The sequence below is a fragment of the Desmodus rotundus genome, chromosome 8, assembly GCF_022682495.2.
Source record: "Desmodus rotundus isolate HL8 chromosome 8, HLdesRot8A.1, whole genome shotgun sequence".
Lineage (NCBI taxonomy): Eukaryota > Metazoa > Chordata > Mammalia > Chiroptera > Phyllostomidae > Desmodus > Desmodus rotundus.
In genome coordinates, this window is record NC_071394.1 from 112,156,617 (window position 1) to 112,177,441 (window position 20,825).

The following is a 20,825-nucleotide window of genomic DNA, read 5'->3' on the forward strand; positions in this document are numbered from 1 at the left end:
ATCTAAAGTTTAAAAAGTACTTCTTCCAGCCCTGGCTGGTGTGGTTCAGTGGATTGAGTGCTGGCCTGCGAACCAAAGGGCCGCCGGTTCAATTCCCAGTCAGGGCACATGCTTGGGTTGTGGGCTAGGTCCCCCTAGGCCAGGTCCCCAGTAGGGTTACATGAGAGGCAACCACACATTGATGTTTCTCTCTCTCTTTCTCTCTTCCTTCCCCTCTGTCTAAAACTAAATAAATAAATAAATCTTTTTTAAAAAGTACTTTTTTTACCAGTAACTTAGACACATATTTTAGGGTACAAACCGCCCATAAGCCTTGTAGAAAACAACATCAATAATAAAGGCATGATGGTTAACAGTGAGTAATGCCATTCATTACATATCTGATCGTTGGCTTTTCTTATCCAGATGCATTTATGTAAACTTATTTCATCTGTACAACCATGCCTACATGGTAGCAATTTTTTTTCAGTTTACCAATGAAAACGTTGAAATATAGAAAGTTTAAATTACTTTTCAAGCTACACAGTAATGCAGGGAAAGAGCCAGGTTCAGAAAGAACTCCTAACTCTAGTGCCCCTTCTGTGATTTCCTAAAGCTCTCAGATGCCAAATCTGTTCTTCGCTTTATTTATCCAACAACCTTTCTTCAGGGGACTCAAGGTGATATGCAATAGTACGGAGCCACAGACATGTTTCTTGAACCGGAGTCGGTGATGATTTTGCTGTCTCAGTGGTGAGTAAACACTGTCACGTCATGTTGATGATGCTTCGGGTCTGGGGATGGGACTCGTACACCTTCTGCTCCCAGAGACACATTGTGTACTCATTGGCGCTAGAATGTAAAGGGCTATAGAAGTTCCTGCATCTTCTATTGGAAAACCTGAGAGAGGCAAGTATAAACGCCATGCCATTGCCATTTCTAAAATGGAACTTCTTCATTGCTACTGCTTCATGTAACAGCAGGTATGAAGTGCCACAACATTATAGTTTTGTTATGTGAAGGGTGTGAGAGAAATACTCATCATATAGTGAAAAAAGCATTGAATTTAGAATCAGAAAATTTAGTTGTATATCTGCACTGATTTTTAAAAAGATTTTATTTATTTATTTTTAGAGAGAGGGGAAAGGACGGAGGGGAGGGGAGAGGAGAGAAACGTTGATGGGTTGTCTCTCGCATGTGCTGTGGCTGGGACCGAAACCACAAACCCAGGCATGTGGCCTGACCAGGAACTGAACCCGAACTGGTGACCTTTTGCTTTGCAGGGCGATGCCCAACCCACTGAGCCCCACACAGGTCAGGGCTCTTTACTGTGATTTTAATGAGTAACTTGGGTAAGTCTTTTGACTTCTACCATGTTAAATTTCCTCAGCCTTTACATGGGAAAGATGATGGTGATGTTTGGAACATGATCTTTCTGTTTGTTGTGAAGCTGACACATTTGTGAATATGATTGTCAAACAATGATTATTTTTCCTCACAATTTCCATTGTGTTATTTCATCCTGGGTATATTATTCCTGAATTCATGCATTTGAAATCAAGGTCTGGCTTTATGTAACCAAGGGCATTTGTGGTGTTCTTCCAAAAGTGACATATTTATGAGAAAAGCTTCTCAACCCCCACCTCTTCCTTAGTTCACTTCTGATTTGTACAACTCAGGGTTTCTCAGCCTTGACACTATTAACATTCTGGACCAGATGATTCTGAGCTGTGGGGAGCTCTCCTGTGTGTTGTAGTGTGTTTATCGTGATTTTTAGCCTCTATCCACTAGATGTCAACAGCAACCTACCCCTCCCTTATGGCAGGACAATCAGAAAAGTCCCTGGATATTGACAAAGTCTTCAGGGGCCAGGGGAGGTGGTGCTAGTGGTAAAATTGCCCCCAGGTGATAAATGCTGATCTGACTTTATGATCTATACCTTTCTCTCCCAGATTTAGGAGACTTGTATTTGTTTAATTCAACTTAATAATGTAAAATATGCGGTATGTTTGAACAGCATTTGGTTCAGAATTAATGAATGTGACTTTTAAATTATTTCATAATTCAAGACACTTTGTGAAATTATGCACATTGTGCTTTGGAAGTACAGTGTAATTCAGTTAAAAAAAAACTAATCAAAATTTTCAATTAGATAAGCTCTATCCATTTAGGTCAGAAGTTTTCTTTAAAGGAATCTTTACTTTGGTGATCACAAGAAAGAGACCTACATTTCTTACATTGCGAAAAAGGAAATCCTAATGTAGATTTCAATAACATGACAGATGATGTTGAGCCATGGCTACTTCCATTTGTACTGCAGATGAGATTATGACAGAAAATACATTTAAATGACATATACATTTGATCTTAATAATTTTAAAAAATTTAAAATTAGTGTGGATTTAATAATGTACTTGAAAATCTATGTCCTGAAAAAGGAGCTATAAAATATTCATGAGAGAGAAAAATCAAACTAAATTAATTTAGTGGTTATTGTGACTTTTGTAGAGCAAAGAAATTTTAGTACCCAGGGACTTAAATTTCCCTTGTCACAGACAGATGATAAACACATTGTTTGACATGGTAGATAGGCCTACTCAGCTGGTATATTTTAGGCCCCTGTAGCTCTGCTGTTTGAGTTGTTAAAAAACCTTTTATCATCCAACTTTATACAAATAGGAAAAAATTCTGTTTGCTATCGGGGAGGCCAAACTGGTCAAAGGAAGTAACTACAAAACAATTCAGTTTCCATTTGTTTATGTAGCATCACCAGAAGGAGCACCTGTATTCAGAAGCCTTTATGAAATATTTTTTAGGAGTATTTTGAATGAGAGGGCTGGTGGTGCTGTGTATGAGAATGTTTGGATTTTGATTTGTTAGCTCTGGTTCCATCTCTACATAACTTTCTCTGAAAAAGAATTGTCATGTTACCAATACGTGCATATGACACTGGCCCGAGTTTAAACAAAAAGAAGTCATTTGTGTTTTTGTTCCTCGAAATTATTCCTGTCCACTCACACTTGTAGAATCAGGCAGTTACATTCTATTAACCTTCTAGATATTATGTAGGTTGGTGAAGTGTGGGTAGATAAGGGTAGGAAAAGGTGTACACATCAAAATTTGCTTGTGCAATGATGTTTTGAGGGACTAGAGTCTTGTCATTCATCAATCTTTCATGCTAAGGTTCTCTGAAGTCTTGTACCTCTTATTTCTATGAATATATAAAAGGTCTGTCCAGAAGGTATCCAGCCATGTCTCTATTATATATATAAAAGAATATATAAGATGCAAGAAACATTATACATAGGACAATGATGCCTCAGTCCCCTTCAAAGTTGGCACCCTGGGACCTCACACAGTTCTAATTACCATCAGCTGCTCTGTTGTGTTTTCCTGAATCTCATCAATGGTCTGAAATCTCTTTCCTTTCAAAGGTGATTTTAGTTCTGGGAAAAGCCAGAAGTTGCAGGGCACCAAATCTGGGCCATAGCGGGGCTGAGTCACCTGGTGATTTGATGTTTTGCCAAAAAACTCTGCATGAGAGATGTGATGCATGAGTGGGCACATTGTAGTGAGGAAGCTGCCAATCACCAGTTGCCCATAGCTGTGGCCTTCTGAATCACCTGAATAGTTTCCATGGAGGAATGTCTAAGCTTAATGCAAAATTTAATGCAGATTCGTTGCTTTACTCACTCAGTCATTTTGAATGCGATGGCCACACAGTACACATGCTCACTCAATGGCATCTACCCCTCCTCTCACTGACTAGTACAGTGAAGTCCTCATTATTCATGCATATGCATTCCAGTCCACTCTCCTTGGCTGCCAGGTTACATGATGTCACACAAACCGTTCTCATTATATTAACAATGGTTGGACTTTTTCCAGACAGACCTTGTATGTTAGCTGGTGGAAAGACCTTGCCATACTTTTTCTATAGGGGAGTTTCTCCATCAGGAAATGATCCACAGTTTCTTTCTCAGCTTTCCTACTGATGGATCTTTAGTAGACCACTTTCTCAACTTTTGAATTTCTAGTCAGGACTTTAAGTCTTTAGTTTCCTCCTCCTATCAGAAAAAATGATCTTTGAGATTACTGGTTGTCTGGAGGTGGGGGCTGGGGTTGAAACAGACTAATGGTAAAAGCAATGAGAAGCCACCAAAGTCTTTTAAAGAAATTTTGCAGCTTACATTTTTATTGAAAATGGTTCCTTTGAGATGGGTGTGAAGGGATCAGAATGTATGTTGGAAGCCCTGTTAAACTATTTCAGTTGTCCAGGTGAGAGACAATGGTGGGCAAGAGTGGTGATAATAAAACAGGAAAAAAAATTTAGGAAATATTTTGTAGGTAAAACCAATAGGACCTAATAGATTCGATGCAACATATGAAAAAGCATGAAATCAAAGGAGGTGCCTGAGTTTTTGGCTTGAGCAACAAATGTGTTATGTTCCATCTATCGACATAAGTAACCCTGAGAAAGGTAAAGAGATATAATTAAAACTTGAGTTTTAGATATATTAGTTTGACAAGCCCATACAGCACGAGAAGCATGCAGTTGGATATATGTCTGGAGCTGAGGGGAAAGAATTACTGTATTTTGATGGGTGATGTACTTATTCTCATGTAACATTTAATTATACCTTTTGTGACTAGTGGAATTTAGAAAGGGAAAGTTGGGTCTTTAATTCAACCTTCTTTTACCTTTCAGCTCACATGAGCAGCATCAAAAATAGAAATCCTTCTCTGGCTGGCATGGGTGCTCATGTTCTGCTGGTGATAGCAGTGTGTTTGTCTTCATGGTAAATGGGGTGTCAACCTGGTTATCTTGGATCAGAAGACTCCTTCGTAGTTTAATCTCAAAGCTAAAAAAAGATTAATGGGAAATGTCATCATGATACATCCCATGCTTAGAATCCAATAATTTCATTTTAATCAGTTGCATATTATTGGTAACACTGAATCGTAACTTTCCTTGCTTTTCAAAGATATCGTGACCTTGCACAGCTGTGTAGAGTGAATAAAAAAAATCTGGATCTGTTCAGTACATTTTATTAGAACAGTTGATATTCTCTCTCTTTTTTAAAAGCGAATATCAGTGCCTTTAAATTATCCACAAACCATCACACAATAAAATAAAACAAAAGAAAACAACTTTAAGAGATTGTCTAAGAATTAGACAATCTAGTGAGTGTATGTGACTCCAGAATGCTAAATTTAACTGGAGGGGTATAAAAGAAACCTGGCTTTTACCACTTTGTGTTTTCTTTCTTCTCAAAATGCAATCTATATTCCAGGAGGTGGAATTTTCATTGTTGACAGCTCAATATGAAATCCTAATTTATTTTGAATAATTTGGAAATGAAATTGAAGAATATCATTTGCCAACAGATCGTTTACACTGAAAGATTTATTTTGCATAATATATTTTTATGAGGATTTCAGAACTCCGAAGAGGAGATATCTGGCACCTTCTCTTGAATAATATGTCATCTCTGCATTTTTTCAGTATGTTTTGAGTTCCTTAAGCTTGGGACCATTATTACTGTAAAAGTAATTTTAACATTCTCTTTGATAAAATGCAAAGAAAAAGAGAACACTCAATCTATTGTCAGAACACATAACATACGGTTCAAGTTAGAGAAACAAAAGGAGCTTGTTGGAAAGTATCTTAGAACTCAATCAGCCCAACATTTGCATTTTTCAAACAGTTTTAGCATGTTTTAAACAAGTGACACAACATCAGTCCTATTTTGATATACGCTATTTGAAGCGCTAACTTTTCTTAACTGTATCAGGAAGTAGGATATAATTTATTGGGTAGGATAGTTTTACAATTTGATAGAAATTACATGAACAGAAAGAGAGCCTGACTGAATTTGAAAACTACAACTTATTTCTAACTTATCTTAAGACTTGAAATAAATCTGTTTTTCCTCGATTATTTTTATTTGTAAATAACATTTTAAAATATATTATTATTAATAACAACACCTTGTGATAGGAGGGGGTGATTTCACTGCTATGAAGAATTGGAATAGGGAACAACCTTTAGCTTTGTGTGTGTGTGTGTGTGTGTGTGTGTGTGTGTGTGGTAGAAATGCTAAAGTAAGTCTATGTGCCTAAAACCTAAGGTGGATTTTTGCATTTTGCCTGGCCTTGGAGTTCTCACTTTTTGTTAATATAAAATTATCAAAATTGACTTTCTAGTATATCGGTGGAGATGGACAAGGAAAGATGATATAACTTGAACAGAATCCAGTTTATTCCCTGAAAGGCAGTGAATGCTGAAATGCTTCAGACTCAACATCAGAAAGAACTGTGCTTCCAACCTGTGTGTTCTACATGTTAGTTGTGTGATGTTGAACAAGTTCCTTAACCCTTTGAGCCTCAGTGTTCTCATCTGTAAAGTGATACCTATTTTATAAAGTTAATAAAATAAAAGTGTCTGGGGTAGTACAAACACCTAAGAAATATTTAATAGTAATTATAAACATAATAAATATAATTAGTAAGTCTTCAACCTGCCCAAACTATTACTCACTTTTCACTAACACAAGATAAATAATCATAAACAGTTTATATCTTGGGGAAACCTCACTTTCTTTCTTTTTTTTTTTTTTTTTGAGCTGAAGGTAGTATATTTCAGCCAGGCTAATAGAATTTTTCCAAAAGTTTTTAAAAAGTATTTTGAAACTGAGTTCATAGATTATCAAGTGAGAAGGGCCCATTGAATGTGTGGTCCAAATACTTATGTACAACCAAAGAACTTAAATTGAAGTTTCCTCCAAGTCCCATGGCTACCTAAAAGCAGATCTATTATTATTACACAGGCCTTCTGATTCCCAGTCAAGTGTTCATTTGCTGTTAAATGCTGCTTCATAAAGTCTGAGATGACATGACAAGTAGGATAACACAGGAATGTATGATGGTCTATGTTTGACCTGCTCCATAAATTCAGATTGTAAATAATGTCATTCAGGAGAAAATGAGCTCCAGTACTCATTTGCCAGATTGGCAAAAGTCTAGTAATTCCCTTGTAGGGCTCCTCCCACCTCATATCCAAGAAGCCCAGGAACTTACACAATGTGAAAGAAAGGAGGTTATGCCTACTCATGATTCTGAGCAGACCAGAGAGAGCCTACAATTTCATCAGTCTAACCTGCCACACAGAGCCTGTATACAGTGGAATGTTATACAGTCCAATAGTTGCTACTTGTCCTCTGGTGGTCCTAAATCCCCAAGGGAAGGTCATTCAAGGCCATGGGTCTTTAAGAGAGCACCACCCTATCCTCTTGGTTCTGAGTTAGGCACCAAGACATGCTGGCTTACGTTCCAAAGGGGGCAATTCTTCATGCTCAGCTCCATGTGTTCCTCAAGCAGCTATTCCCTATGATGCTGGCTCCTCCCTGGGATCCACATAACAGAAACTCATCTTTTCTCCTTTCGGTATCAGCAATAAAAGAGTTTGAAGTATACTTCTGAGACAATAGACCTATCCATTCATGCTTCAGTTGCTAGCTTTCTCTATCATGTCCTAGTGTCCCTGCATGATTTCCTCTGTGGGGTGGGAACCTATTCCAGAGACACACCCTGCTCTGGAGATGAAGGTGAATTTCTGGCACCTTTCCTCAGAGTAGGAAAGAGTGAATGGCGCTGAACTTGGCACAAAGAAGACCTTTTATCAATAGTTTTTGAATGACTAGGTAAAAAAAATCTAAATGTGAAATCTGGATCAGGGCACCTAAGTGATATTATAAAACTTAAAATTTTATTTTATATGTATAATTTTAAGGTTTTTTTTTTTTTCTTCAAGTCATTATCCTCTCATTAACCTGTAAGTGTGGTGAGACTTTTTGGTGAATTTGCAATGTGATCCTTTTTGAAACATTCTAGTTATATACTCTACAGTGTAAATGTAATATATATGTCTGTCTACATATATATGTGTTCCTACATAATCTATAAACATACACTGTTTGAATTTAGCAATGTTTTAGGGGACTTGTATTCTTTTACTGTTTTTATTTTGGCCACATTCGTGAAATTATAAATTCATATGCAACATAAGTCTGCGAATCTACCCATTACCCAGCTGTAGCTTTAAAACATGCCCTAATTGACAAGCTTCCAGATTTGTTTTAATGGCTGAGTCTCATCTGTGCAGCCAATTTGGATCATAAAGCAATTCCTATTTCAAGTGTTTGGCCCAAAAAGGGAACCCAGTGGATGGTGGTGAGTCACACTTAGTCACATTATTTTATTCTCTTGTCAGACAAGGTTGAGAATTGCCTAGAGGAGCTGTTGTACCTCCAGAGCTTCAGGTCCCTAGAAAAGAATGGGGCTGTTTGAGAGATTTATTTCAAATAGAAGGCTGCGTACGTGGGGAATTCTTGTTGCTGTTACTACTACTACTACTATTCAGTTTGTATATGGAATTGGTGCTGGAGGTGAGCTGCAGGTGCCAGTTGTCTCGGAATGGATGGAGATTAGGAATATTTCCACAGACTTTCCTTGATCAAAGATACCTTGATGGAGTTGACAGATATTTATTTGCTCAGAGTAGATTTGAAGCTCAGAAGCTCACAAACAAATGTGATCCTCTGAAAGGCAGAAACAAACGTCCTGTGAAACTAGGCCAAAATTTCAATCTTGTAACATCAGCTCTTAGTAGGAAGGTTCAGTTCTAGACCTTTGTACTCTCTTCAGTTAAGTTTGGAATGCTCAGAAACATTCCTGTAAATATGTTCAATAATTTGTTTTAAAAATATATTTTTAACAATATGCTAGAAGTTTCAGGAATACCCTAATTTTGAAAGAAAGAAATCTGTTAATTGGTGGTAGAGCATAATGATGAGCTACAGAGCTGTTTAGGAATATAAATTCAATTTTGAAATATTAGTTTTAAAAACACCAGAGGAGAAATTGAGGTAACAACATTAATTTTATCTTCCAAAATCTGGGCTGGGAAATCAAGTTGAGGCCCAATTTCCAGCTGTCATTCTCACTCTGGTTCCTTGTAGGCATGTCTTTGTAGGCTGGTTCTGAGACTTGCAGTTGGGATGTGAGAGAAGATGAGAAACAGGAGGCTTCTCATGGGTCAGATTTTATCAGGGTTGTGCATTGATTAATAGGATCCCGTTGTGCAATCATTACCAAAGTAGTATTTTTTTGTTCTCATTCTGCTATTCCTTTGGGAGCACTCTTCTGGGAAAGGTAAACGTTGGCTTTACGGGGAATCAGGAATTTATGGGTCTTTAGACTTTTCTTCAATACAAAGTCTCACTTTTTTAATTTTATTTTTTTGGGGGGAGCTGAGACTATTTTTTGAATTTTTAAAAATTGTTAAGTTACAGTTGCCCCGCCTTTTTCCCTATTGCTCACCTCTGCCCTGCCCCCACTCCCACAGTCAATACCCCTCCAATTGTCCATGCCCATGAGTCCTCTATTAAAGTTCCTTTGCTTGCTCTTCCCCTTCTTTCCCCCATTATCCCCCTCCTCCCTCCCTTCTAGTCACTGTCAGTTTGTTCTTTATTTCCAAGTCTCTGGTTCTATTTTGCTCATTTGTTTGTTTTGTTGATTATGTTCCACTTATAGGTGAGGTCATATGGTATTTGTCTTTCACTTGGTGGCTTATTTCATTTAGCATAATTCTTTCCAGTTCCATCCATACTGTTGTGAAGAGTAGGAGTTCCTTCTTTCTTTCTGCTGCGTAGTATTGCATTGTGTAAATGTACCACAATTTTTTGATCTACTCATTTACTGATGGACACTTAGGCTGTTTCCAGCACTTGGCTATTGTAAATTGTGCTGCTATGAATATTGGGGTGCATAGGTTCTTTTGAATTGGTGGTTCAGGATTTTTAGGGTATAGTCCAAGCAGTGGGATCACTGGATCGAAAGGCAGTTCCATCTTTAGTGTTTTGAGGAAATTCCATACTGTTTCCACAGTGGCTGCACCAGTCTGCATTCCCACCAACAATGCACTAGTCTCACTCTTAATTATAGATTAATTTATTTTATTCTTTCTTATCACCTCCATATCTGGCTCCCCCTAAAATCCCAATTTTTCTCATATCTTTAATGTCTTCTTTCAAACTGAATTTCTTCTTTATCTTCTAATATTTGAAGGTTTGTCATATGTGAAAAACAACCATAACCCAGTGTCCTTCATTTAACCTAGGTATTTTTCCTCTCCACACTCATATTTCGTCTCTTAGCCACACTACTCACACAGGAGTTTTCTAATAATAACCTTTTCCTTAGCACTAGCTTTATTCTTATTAAGCCCCTTGATCTGGTTATCACTCAACTGAATCCTAACAAACCTGGCTTGTGCTTTGATTTTTTGATGTAATCAGAGGGGAGGAGTATAAGAAGCAGAGTGGAATATGTCCTATGGGGCAGCTCAGAAATGAGCATCTGATAAAGGTAGACTTTACACCCTCTGGAACTCCACTATCTAGTGTGGTGGCCACTAATCCCAGGTGGCTATTGGGCAATTACAATTAGTGTGACTGAGAAAGTGAGTTTTAACTTTACTTTATGTAAATTTTCAAAATTGACACTCAGTTCAGTCGTTGGAAAACTTTTAAGCATGTTTGAAACTTGGGGACATCAATCTACTTTTTCAACTGCATATTTTATAAAATCTACATGTAGATTAAGTATTTGTGATACAAATTTAGCATTCAAATTGGGATGTGTAGTAAGCATAAAATACATACCAGATTTGAAAGACTCAATACTAAAAGAATGTAAAATATCTCATTGGTAATATTTTTAAATATTTTATTATAGATTGAGATATTTTAGATATATTGCATTAAGTAAAATATATAAGTAAATTAATTTTACCTTTTTTTTTACTTAAATGATAGAGAATTTAAAATCATATATGTGAGTCACATTATATTTCCGTATTTTGTTGTTCTGGATACAAAAAGGGGCCTGATTTCTAAGTTTGGGCCTGGGCTGGAGTTGCAAGGTAGCTTCATGAGAAAACAATGACATCTCTGCTACTGGAGCCTGTAGGAGAAGGGAAGGAACTGTGAGAAAATCAAGAGCCTGAGTCAGGTGATGAGAAACTACATTAAAAATACAAGGTGGGGCTTGCATTAAACTAGTAGGAGTATTAGGTGAGAAGCAACAGCCCCAGGGATCCTCTGTGGGCGCAGCTCCCACAGAGGAGAAAGAAGTCTGTGCGTGGGAGAACACAGCTCTGGACCGTGATGTAGTGTGGCCAGCCAGCTGCAGTGCACGCATCCTTTGAGCTTCGAACCACATGGGCTGCCTGGTAACTGGATAAAGTTTATGAATCAGAAAAAAAATAAGTAGTTGTGACAAACCATGGGGGATTCTCTCTCTCTCTCTCTTTTTCAAAAACCAAAGCAAAGACTTCAAAGGGCTGAGCCAGAAATAACTGGTATGACCTTCATTTGTCCCCTTGCTGGAGGCCTAGGACAATATTGGTTGTAATCTTAGGTTAAAGCAATCTGATGGGATGTTCTAATGTTCTGGCATAGTCAACTCATTCCGCCTCAAGTTAAGGTCAGAAGCTTTCAGTTATTTTTCTTTTATGATTAGCTTTGACTTGGCAGTTTATTGAGACCTTTTACATCTGTACTACCTATTATGAATATTTCATTATCAGGTATTAGAAAACCTAAAACAAATAGGTGAGGTACAACTCATCTCCAAGTGATACCTGTGAAACTCTAAGTACCCTTGACAAAAAGAATTGTTTCGTACTGTAATAAGAACTAGGAGTGTGGTTCTCTGGGGCAGAAGGAGGAGGTTCAAACTATTGTAGCCCCCTACTAGCACCTCGACAGGGATTTCCAAAGGTAAGTTCTAGTATTAAGAGGTGATAGTTATGCAAATAGTCCAAGGATGAAGTGCTTTCCTAGAGAACTAGAAAGATCCCATCTATTTCAAATATCTGGAACCTTCCTGGTCTTTTGCCATTAACCGTCTTTTTTTTTTTTTAAGAAGAGAATAGGCTTTTAATGAGTACATTTGCATTTCTGGAATCCGAGGCCTGATTTTTCTCCTTACTAGATGCTTGACTTCAAATACAGCATGTAAGCATCAGGATCTTCAATTTCTTCATGTACAAAATAAGGATAAAATTAATATCTATGTCATGAAGTTTTCTGGGGTTTAACAAGATAATGTGCATAAACTTTTTAATCACAAGACTTAGCATATGGTAAGAGCTCATAAGATGTGAAATTGTTAGTAATTATTATCTATTAAACACCCTGTTGAATAATTTACATTTTATTTCCTTTAATTTCCATAACCATTTGGTGAGGTAAGAATTCTTATCCCCCTTTTGTGCATGAGAAAACAGGGGTTCAGAGCCGTAAACTATCGTGCTGGAGATGGCTACATTTGACGGCATGATTAACAAGCGTAAGTGGTGAAGAGCGCAGACTGAACTTTGGCGCCTGTGATGGGAAATAGAGCATCCGTCTATCATCGTGCTATTGCTCAAATCTGTTTAAAAACACTTTTACGTGTTCTCATATTTATGCCGATGCAGGTGAACACCAGTAACTATTTTTTGGTCGTCAAGCAGAGACAGCCTTTATGTAGACTGTTGTAAACCTGGGATCATGCCTCTTTGATATTTCTCTCGCAAAATGCCAGCCTCCCCCTGTGGCTAGAATTCTTACTCCGTATGACTGACATCTAACACATGTTCTGCTGCCAAATGTACTCTTTTCCTTTGGATGGGCATCTGGCTTTGGCGCCAGTTTTCATTATGCTTGAGAGATGGGGTGTCAATCAAGACTATATTGCTGGGTGAGATAAGTGGGCAGAGAACACATTTTGGAAGCCAATTCACAGAGCTTTGGGATTGTACCTGGACTGGGAGATTTAGCAGAGATCTCAGGCTTTCCTTGGCTCTGGGCTGCGCCTATCTGCTGTGTTGCAGGGAGCTTGTCTTTGCCTTTTAAATTATGACCTTTCTGAAGGCCAAAGCCTTGTCTGTAAATTCAACCAGACCTGTCATAGAGAACACCAAATGATATATATACATATAAATTCTATAGTGTACTTAGTTTGAGAGAATGCCTTGCAGACTAAGATCATTTTAATACTGACTGCTTGGGTTTCTAGCATTTTTACATAGAAGGGAATGAAAAAAACCCCCTCAAGATTTATATTCAAACAATTATGAATAAATCAAGCATTAAATGCTTGAACTTTGCAACCACTGATTTAAAAAATAACAGTAATAAGGCAGTCTTCAGATTTTCTATATTTTTAAATAAGCTTATCAAACTTCTGCTTTCGAGGACATGTTGCTATACCAGGGGGGGACTGACAGATGACAATCTGCAAGCCACAGCTGGCCTGTTGTCTTTTTTGTTCTTGTAAATAAAGTTTTATTGGCACATAGCCGCACTTATTCATTTAGGAATTGTCTGTGCCCTTTTCATATTATAAGGGCAGAGTTTCCACACAGAGATCATGTGTTTACAAAGACAAAAATATTTGTTTTCTGGCCCTTTACATATTCTCAATTCTGTCGTGGACAATATGCAGACAAATGAACGCCGCAATTTTCCAATAAAACTTAATTTACAAAAACAGGTCATGTGCAGGATGTGGCCAAGCCCTGGTAAATTGGAATATACAGTCAGACATTCACACCACCTGTGAGACAGAAGCAATACTTCACCTCCCTGAGCCTTAATTCGCACACCTGTAAAACAGAGCTGTAAAGGCTTGGCTCACATGACTGTTACGAAGATAAAATAAGAAAATGTATGATCAGGAACTAGCGCCTATGAGATAGTCTCTAAGTGTTAGCGCTGTTTTATTTAACACTTCAGACGCACAGACTACCAGGAATTTACAATTAAAATGTAGAAAAATATCACCCCTACCAAACACCAAGAGAGGTAGGTGTTTGTCTCAGTAAACTGACACAGAAAAAAATCTTTAAAAATTGAAAAACATGCTTAGTTTATTTAAGGACTTTAGTTTGGCCTCGTATGAATTATATACATTGGTAAATGGGCAGAAGAATGAAGTTAAAATGCCATATGACATCACAGACTTCTAATTAACCCTAAGTTTCAAAAAATACACTGTTCTAGGTACATTTTACGTTCTTAAATACTCAAGAATTTAATTTAGTTTTACATTGTCTTCTATATTTCTCTCTGTTCAGAAGTATCTGTCATATCATTAAGTTAACTATTCCTTAAAGATCCTTAAATTCCTTTTAGTCACTTAAAAAAATTAAGCATCGAGCACCCAAAGCTAGAAAAGCATCCGTATGCATGTTTGAAACCAGTCAGAAAGTGTTATTTGCAAATGATGCCTGTGGTCATTGAAGGAATGTTGATGTTGAACCTCACCTATCACAAAATTCTGAATGAATGTGGGGTTGTAGGATATTCTAGTTCCACTAGGCTAAATAACAACAACAACAATAGAGAAAAGTCCATTGCTTTTATTCATAATCTACTTACTTTCTCTTCTAAGTATAGTGCTGTCTACTTTCTTTACCTCAATAAAATCAAAAGCATCTGGTGTAAAAATAAAGCCTATATTGGAGCACTATGAAACAGAGGGACACCTTAGGCCAACTTCTGCCTCAGGGTTGAGTCAAATCCTCCTTTAGTTGTATAAACTTACACAAGAAGCCTTGCTTGTCTGTTCCTCCATTTCCCTCCCATTTAGTGGGAATAAAATGTCCTGCAACAGTTTTACTGTAAATATTGTTAATATAGTAAGTATAAAGGGCTACAAAGTGGTCACTGGATCTCAATAAATTTCATTCCTCCCCAGCATCTGTATCATTTGAGATGAAAGGGTGTAGAGCTGTGGTTCTCAGCCTGGAATATGGGACAGCCAGGGGCAACTGGAGCCTCAGTTCAGATGATCTCATCTTCTCAGAGTGTCTGTTTTACTCAAAAGTTTAACTAGAGAGTTTAGTAACACGATTTAGAAGAAGGTTTAAACATTTTCATGTGGAAACAAACAGCCTTCATTTGGAAAAGCCTGTGAAATGAATGGAAACTTGAAAAATAATGTTGAAACTACAAGGATGTTAATGGTTTCTTTTGACTAATAGGCAGACTCCCCTCTGTTGTCCTCGGTGGAAAGGATATGTGAGGCTCTGGGAGAAAAAATGGTGCGATTTGGAGTTTGAAGATGAAAGTTTTCCCCCTGGGCTCTACTAACTTCTTGTTCTGAGACACTGGTAACTTGCTTAATCTCTTTACCTCTCAGTTTCCGCATCTGCAAAACGGGAGTCATATGTATCTACAGGGTGACTTGAGAGTAAACAATAGTAGATGAAAATGTAACCAGAGAGAATTTCTGAAATTTTTGTGAGCAGTAGAAGAATTGAAAGATCTAAGTTTTGTTATCAATTGGTGAATTCTCCATATTACCAGTAAAATGGACTAAGAAGGCAGACTCAAGGGAAGCCTCCTTTCTTTGAGAAGTCTGTTCTCTGCTTGGAGTCATGTATTTTCACCTTACTTTAAATACCTTAAGCTTTTTATTTTTAAAGCTGAGAATGGATCAAATTAAACCTCTCTTGATTTACCCCTCTGTAAAATGAAGAAAATAGAAATTACCAATTACCTCAGCGATTGTTCTGAGAATTAAAAGGGCATACTGCATAATGAGATTATCCTGCAGGGGACTTAAAGATTCAGCTCCCAAAACTGTAAATCCCTTCCCTTTCCTCCCCTCTTCTCCCCTTAACTTGTCTCTTGCAAGTTTCTTCCAACTTGAAAAACATTCTAGAGCCTAAATTCCATTATAATGGGTTTTGGCTGTAGCCCTGGAAACTTGCTTCTGCGTGACATCGCCTTAAAAAAACCTTCTTGTTCAAAATTATATATTCACCAATTATTTTGAAGAATTTTCTCTGATTAGCTCTTTCAGGAGGATGTAGAATAAGGGGATTATTGGAAGAACACTAAACAATTCAATTCAAACCCTTCTTGGTGCGAAGAAACAGATCATTTTTCATTGGTTGGGGACTCTGGGTACTTGAAGCTTAAAGCACTGTGCCTGTTTACAAAGCCATTAGGGACTTTTTTTAAGTGTTTAAAATTTTTTTTATGAATGTCATAAACTTTTAGTAGCCCTCAAATCCAGCATTTTCAAATTACTAATTAATACAATACTTTATTTGTTCTTTAATTTACATTACATTATGACTAGAGTTTAAATTTGTAAACAGCACCTGCTAACTAACTTTTTACAGACCCAGCTGGATGATGAACTTTTTAGATTTTTGTCCAAAGCACATATGTCAATTGAAGATAATTGGCAACAGATTCCATTACACATATTTTTAGAAGTGGTTCCTTTTTTTCTTTCTCTTCAGGCTAAAATGTATTGAACACTTACTAGATGCTAGGTTTTCTACTAAACCTAAAATACATTTCTTGTATTTTATTATTTGATGCCTCACAACAACCACTGAATAGATAGGGTTGTATATTTTCTTTACAGTTTTGCCAAAGGAAATTGAGCTTCAGAAAAGCAATGTTAAAGAAATAAAACTTACATAAGATTGCTCAGAGAGTAAATTATGTAGCCTGGTTAAGGTGGGTGACTACAATTTCCCCCTGTACTCCAACCCTTCTTATGTTAAAATTCTTCAGTATCTTCCACTATACTTTCCTTCTCCATCCCATAATTTTTATCATTTGAAATATGGAAAATCAGCCCAAATACAACCCCCTCTCCAAAAATGCGTGGCAGCCTGAGGCAAGACAACAGACCGAGTGTCAGGATTTTATAGGAGAAACCCCGTCTCTTTAGTTGATGTTTCAGCGAAGGGTGGAAGCTGTGCCATGCATGTCTCCTACAAAGTACATCCAAAGCCCATAAAAAATCAGTTGACTCCTGGTACCAAAATCTGAAAGGAACTCAGTTTCCAAGGAGGCCCACTGCCTTCCAGCCGGAAGCCTCTCCGATATTGTCTTCTTGGAGGTACAATGGCAGAGAAGACCCTAAGGCTTTTTTCTATACCCTCACAATTACTATTTTTTCATGTCAGGTTTAGTGAGGTATGTAACAGAGTAAAATTCATCTCTTTCGGTTACAGATCAATAAGCTTTGACAAACATGCACAAGTTACACAAATGTGAAATATTCACCAGAATCAAAGTTTAGAGTATTCCCATTAGAACCAATGCTTTCTTTTACCGTTTTGTAGTCAACCCGTCTCCCATCCCGGGCCTGGGAGCTACTGATCTAGATTCTGTCCCTAGAATTTGGCCTTTGGCAAAATGTTATATGAGTGAAATCATACCTATGCAGTATTTTATGTGTTGCTTTTTCCATTAAGCAAAATCCTTTTGAGATTTATTTACGTTGTTAATATCTATCAGTAGTAGTTCCTTCCTTTTTATTGGAGATGTATTCCATTGTATCGACATAAAACTATTTAACCATTCATTACTTAATTGTCCAGCTGGATTATCAATTTAATATAAAGTGTGTTTAACTCTGTCAGAAAATGTCAGTGTTTTAAACCGATGGTACCTTTTTTGCATTCATTGTTTCCCAGAAACATGGTTTCCCAAAAACAATGAATGCAAACTCCAGTGGATCCACATCCTCATCAGAACTTGATATCGTCAGTTATTGTTTTTGTTTTTAGCCATTCTTATAGGTACGTAGTAGTGATTTATTTTATTTTAATTTTGCATTGCCATAATAACATGGGTTTTTTTATTTGTTTATTTGCTTCATTGATGAAATTTCTTTCTTTCTGTTATTTTTTCATTTGTGAGAGTTCTTTACAAGTTCTGGATATAAGTTCTTTATCAAATACATTTATTGAAAATATTTCCTTCCAGTTTATATATTGTTTTTTTTTTTCTTTCCTAAAAAGTGTCTTTCAAAGAGCAGAGGTTCTTAATTTTGATGATGCACCATGTACTGAGATTGCATTGAATCTATAGATTCATTTGGGGAGTATTGATATTGTAACAATATTTAATGTAACAGTCATGCATTAAATCTTTGTATGTTGAACTGGTGTCCTGATAAACTTACTTATTAGTTCTAATAGCTTTTCTTATAGACACTGAGATTTTCTACCTAAACAGTCATGTTGTCTGCCAATAAAAGTAGTTTTAATTATTTTTCATCTAAATGCCTTTTGTGTCTTTTTCTTGCTTTACTATACTGGCTAGGACTTCAGTATAATATTGAATAGAAGTGAGATTAAATGTCTCTGACTTATTCCTGATCTTATTAGGAAAATAATTCAGTCTTTCAGCATTAACTATGAAGTTAACTGTAGATTCTATGTAATGCCTTTATCAGGTTGAGTAAGTTCCTTTCTGATCTTATTTTACTGAGAATTTTTGTTGTGGGTAGATGTTGAATTTAGTTGAATGATTTTTTTTGCATCTATTGAGATGACAAATGGTTAGTTTTTATACTATATTGACAGGGTCATTTGCACTTACTAATTTTTCATTGTTTGGTCCCATGTGTTCATAATGTATTATGCTTTTTGTATATTGTAATATTTAATTTGCTAATATTTTAAGGATTTTTACATTTTTATCTTTAAAGGATATTGGTCTGTGGTTATCTTTCCTTGTAATATCTTGGTCTGTTTTTAGTGTTAGAATACTGTTAGTCTTATAAAATGAGTTAGGAGGGGGTTTGAACTTTAAAAAAAATACCAGAAAAATTAAGTTTGAACTCAACTTGAGTTTCCTTTCCTCATTTTTTTGTTTGATTGATTAATATTTTTACAGCCTTTCTGCCATGATCTAGATTACAAGCCACGAGCGGAAACAGAAGATAAAAACAAGGAGGTTTTTGCAAGATAACCCATAATTTGACAAAATACCATTTCCAAACATTGATAATATGTGTAAAAAATAGGAATAAAAAACAGAGCGAATGAAATATTTTGATCTTCAATATTAAAGAGCTGATGATGAACATACCCAGCAGTGATTCTATAATTTTTGCCTAAACAACACGCTGGTGGAAGACTTCAAAGCTTTTGTCAAGACCACCGGTGAAAGTATTTACTGTAGCAAAAAGTGACATGATTTATTGAATAAAATCTGGGGAATTCAGATAAAAGGGTGCCTCTTTTTTAAAAAATATGCTTAGCTCTCAGTTATAGTTATCACAGTTCAGGAAGGCTCAATCTTGGAAGAAGTTTGGAGGCTTGTCTGTGACCTAATATCAGGAAATCCTTTGAAATATTTTGACAAGATTACCTTTATATTTTATGGAAAATTTTATGTAGCCCTTGGGAATCGAATAATTTTCAAAGACTTCTAAGTTAGTTGCATTTAATTCTCCCCGGAGAAGGAGGAAGAATCATAGAAGACATATCTCTGACCACAATGGCCGTTCATCTGTAAGGATAAATTAGACATCGCTGCCAGGTGCTGGGAAGTGTTATGAAAACAAAGGAAGCAAAGTTGATGGCCTAGATTGTTGGGGAGGATGGTACTATGCTACATAATGTGATTGGGGAAGGCCTCTATGATAAGATTGTGTTTGAGCAGAGATTTCAAAAAGGAGCAGGCAAGCATCCAAACATTTGGCTATCTGGAAGAAGAGCATTCCAGGCAGAAAGATTAGCAAGGCTCTGAGGTAGTAGCATGCTTGGCTTATTTGAGGAGCACAAAAGAGACAACAGGGATGGAGCTAAAGGAGTGAGGAAGTATCAGTGGATAAGGTCGGAGGGATACTAGGGACCAGAACATGTAGGTCTTGTAGGCCCATAGTAAGGATTTGGGATTCTACTTTCAGGAGCATCCCAAATGAGATCAGAAGCTTTTGAAGCCAAGGAGTACATGAACAGATTTACATTTTAAAGGGATCCATCTGTCTGCTAAAAAAGTATAGACTAGCATGCAAGGGTAGAAACAGAGTGATAGGTTAGCAGGCTATCACAATAGTTTAGACTAGATATGATTGTGACCTAGGCCCAGGAAGAAGTGATGAAAAGTGTTTGACATCTGGATTTATTTAAAAAGTAGAGCCAACTAGGTTCACAGGTAATTTGGTATGGGGTGAAAGAGGACGAGGAGTCAAGGATGATTCTAAGGTGTTTGCACTGATAAACTGGGACAGAAGAATTGCAAATTACTGCCATGGGAACAACTGAGGTAGGAACAGGATTCTGGAAGGGACATCCTGGATTTGGTTGTGGATATGAAAAGGCTGAGATACCTATTCCACATCTAAGGCTGCTCAATATCTGCATATGAAAAGTTAGGGACAAGTTGTATTGGATTGTTTATATGAATTTGGGAGTCAACATCATGTAGCTGGAACTAAAGAGGAAGGGAAAATATTAAGCGCGAATCTTAGTAAGAGCCCAAACTGGCCTTCATTCATTCCTTGGACCTTGAAACTCCAGCTGTGGCTGAAAATGCCTGGTGAACATGAACAAGGTGAGGCTGACACAAATCAGAACGGCAGTCTTTGTGACTCCTCCTTGAGCTTAGTTGCTTCTGTGATTTAGCAAAGTCACTCCATGACTTTGGGCTTTGTTTCAGCCCACAGTACAGAGGCCTCTGAGAGTTGTTGGGAATCTAGGTTTATTAATATTTGCAGAAGTGCTTTCAGGTCCTTTGTTAAGAGGCATTATAGAGAAGCAGAGGGTTATTATTAAGGATGACATTTGCTCATTGTGATTAAAAATGACAAAATGAAATTCAAGTGCAGAAGTCAACACTGCAAATGAATGTATAAAGGTGTCTTTGCGTATCAACATGCAGCCAAATGAGGTCCATCTGTATTATAGATTTTTCTAGTTTGCTTTCAAATGAGAATTGGTTTTCAAGTGGGGAACTGAATGTAAGCAGACA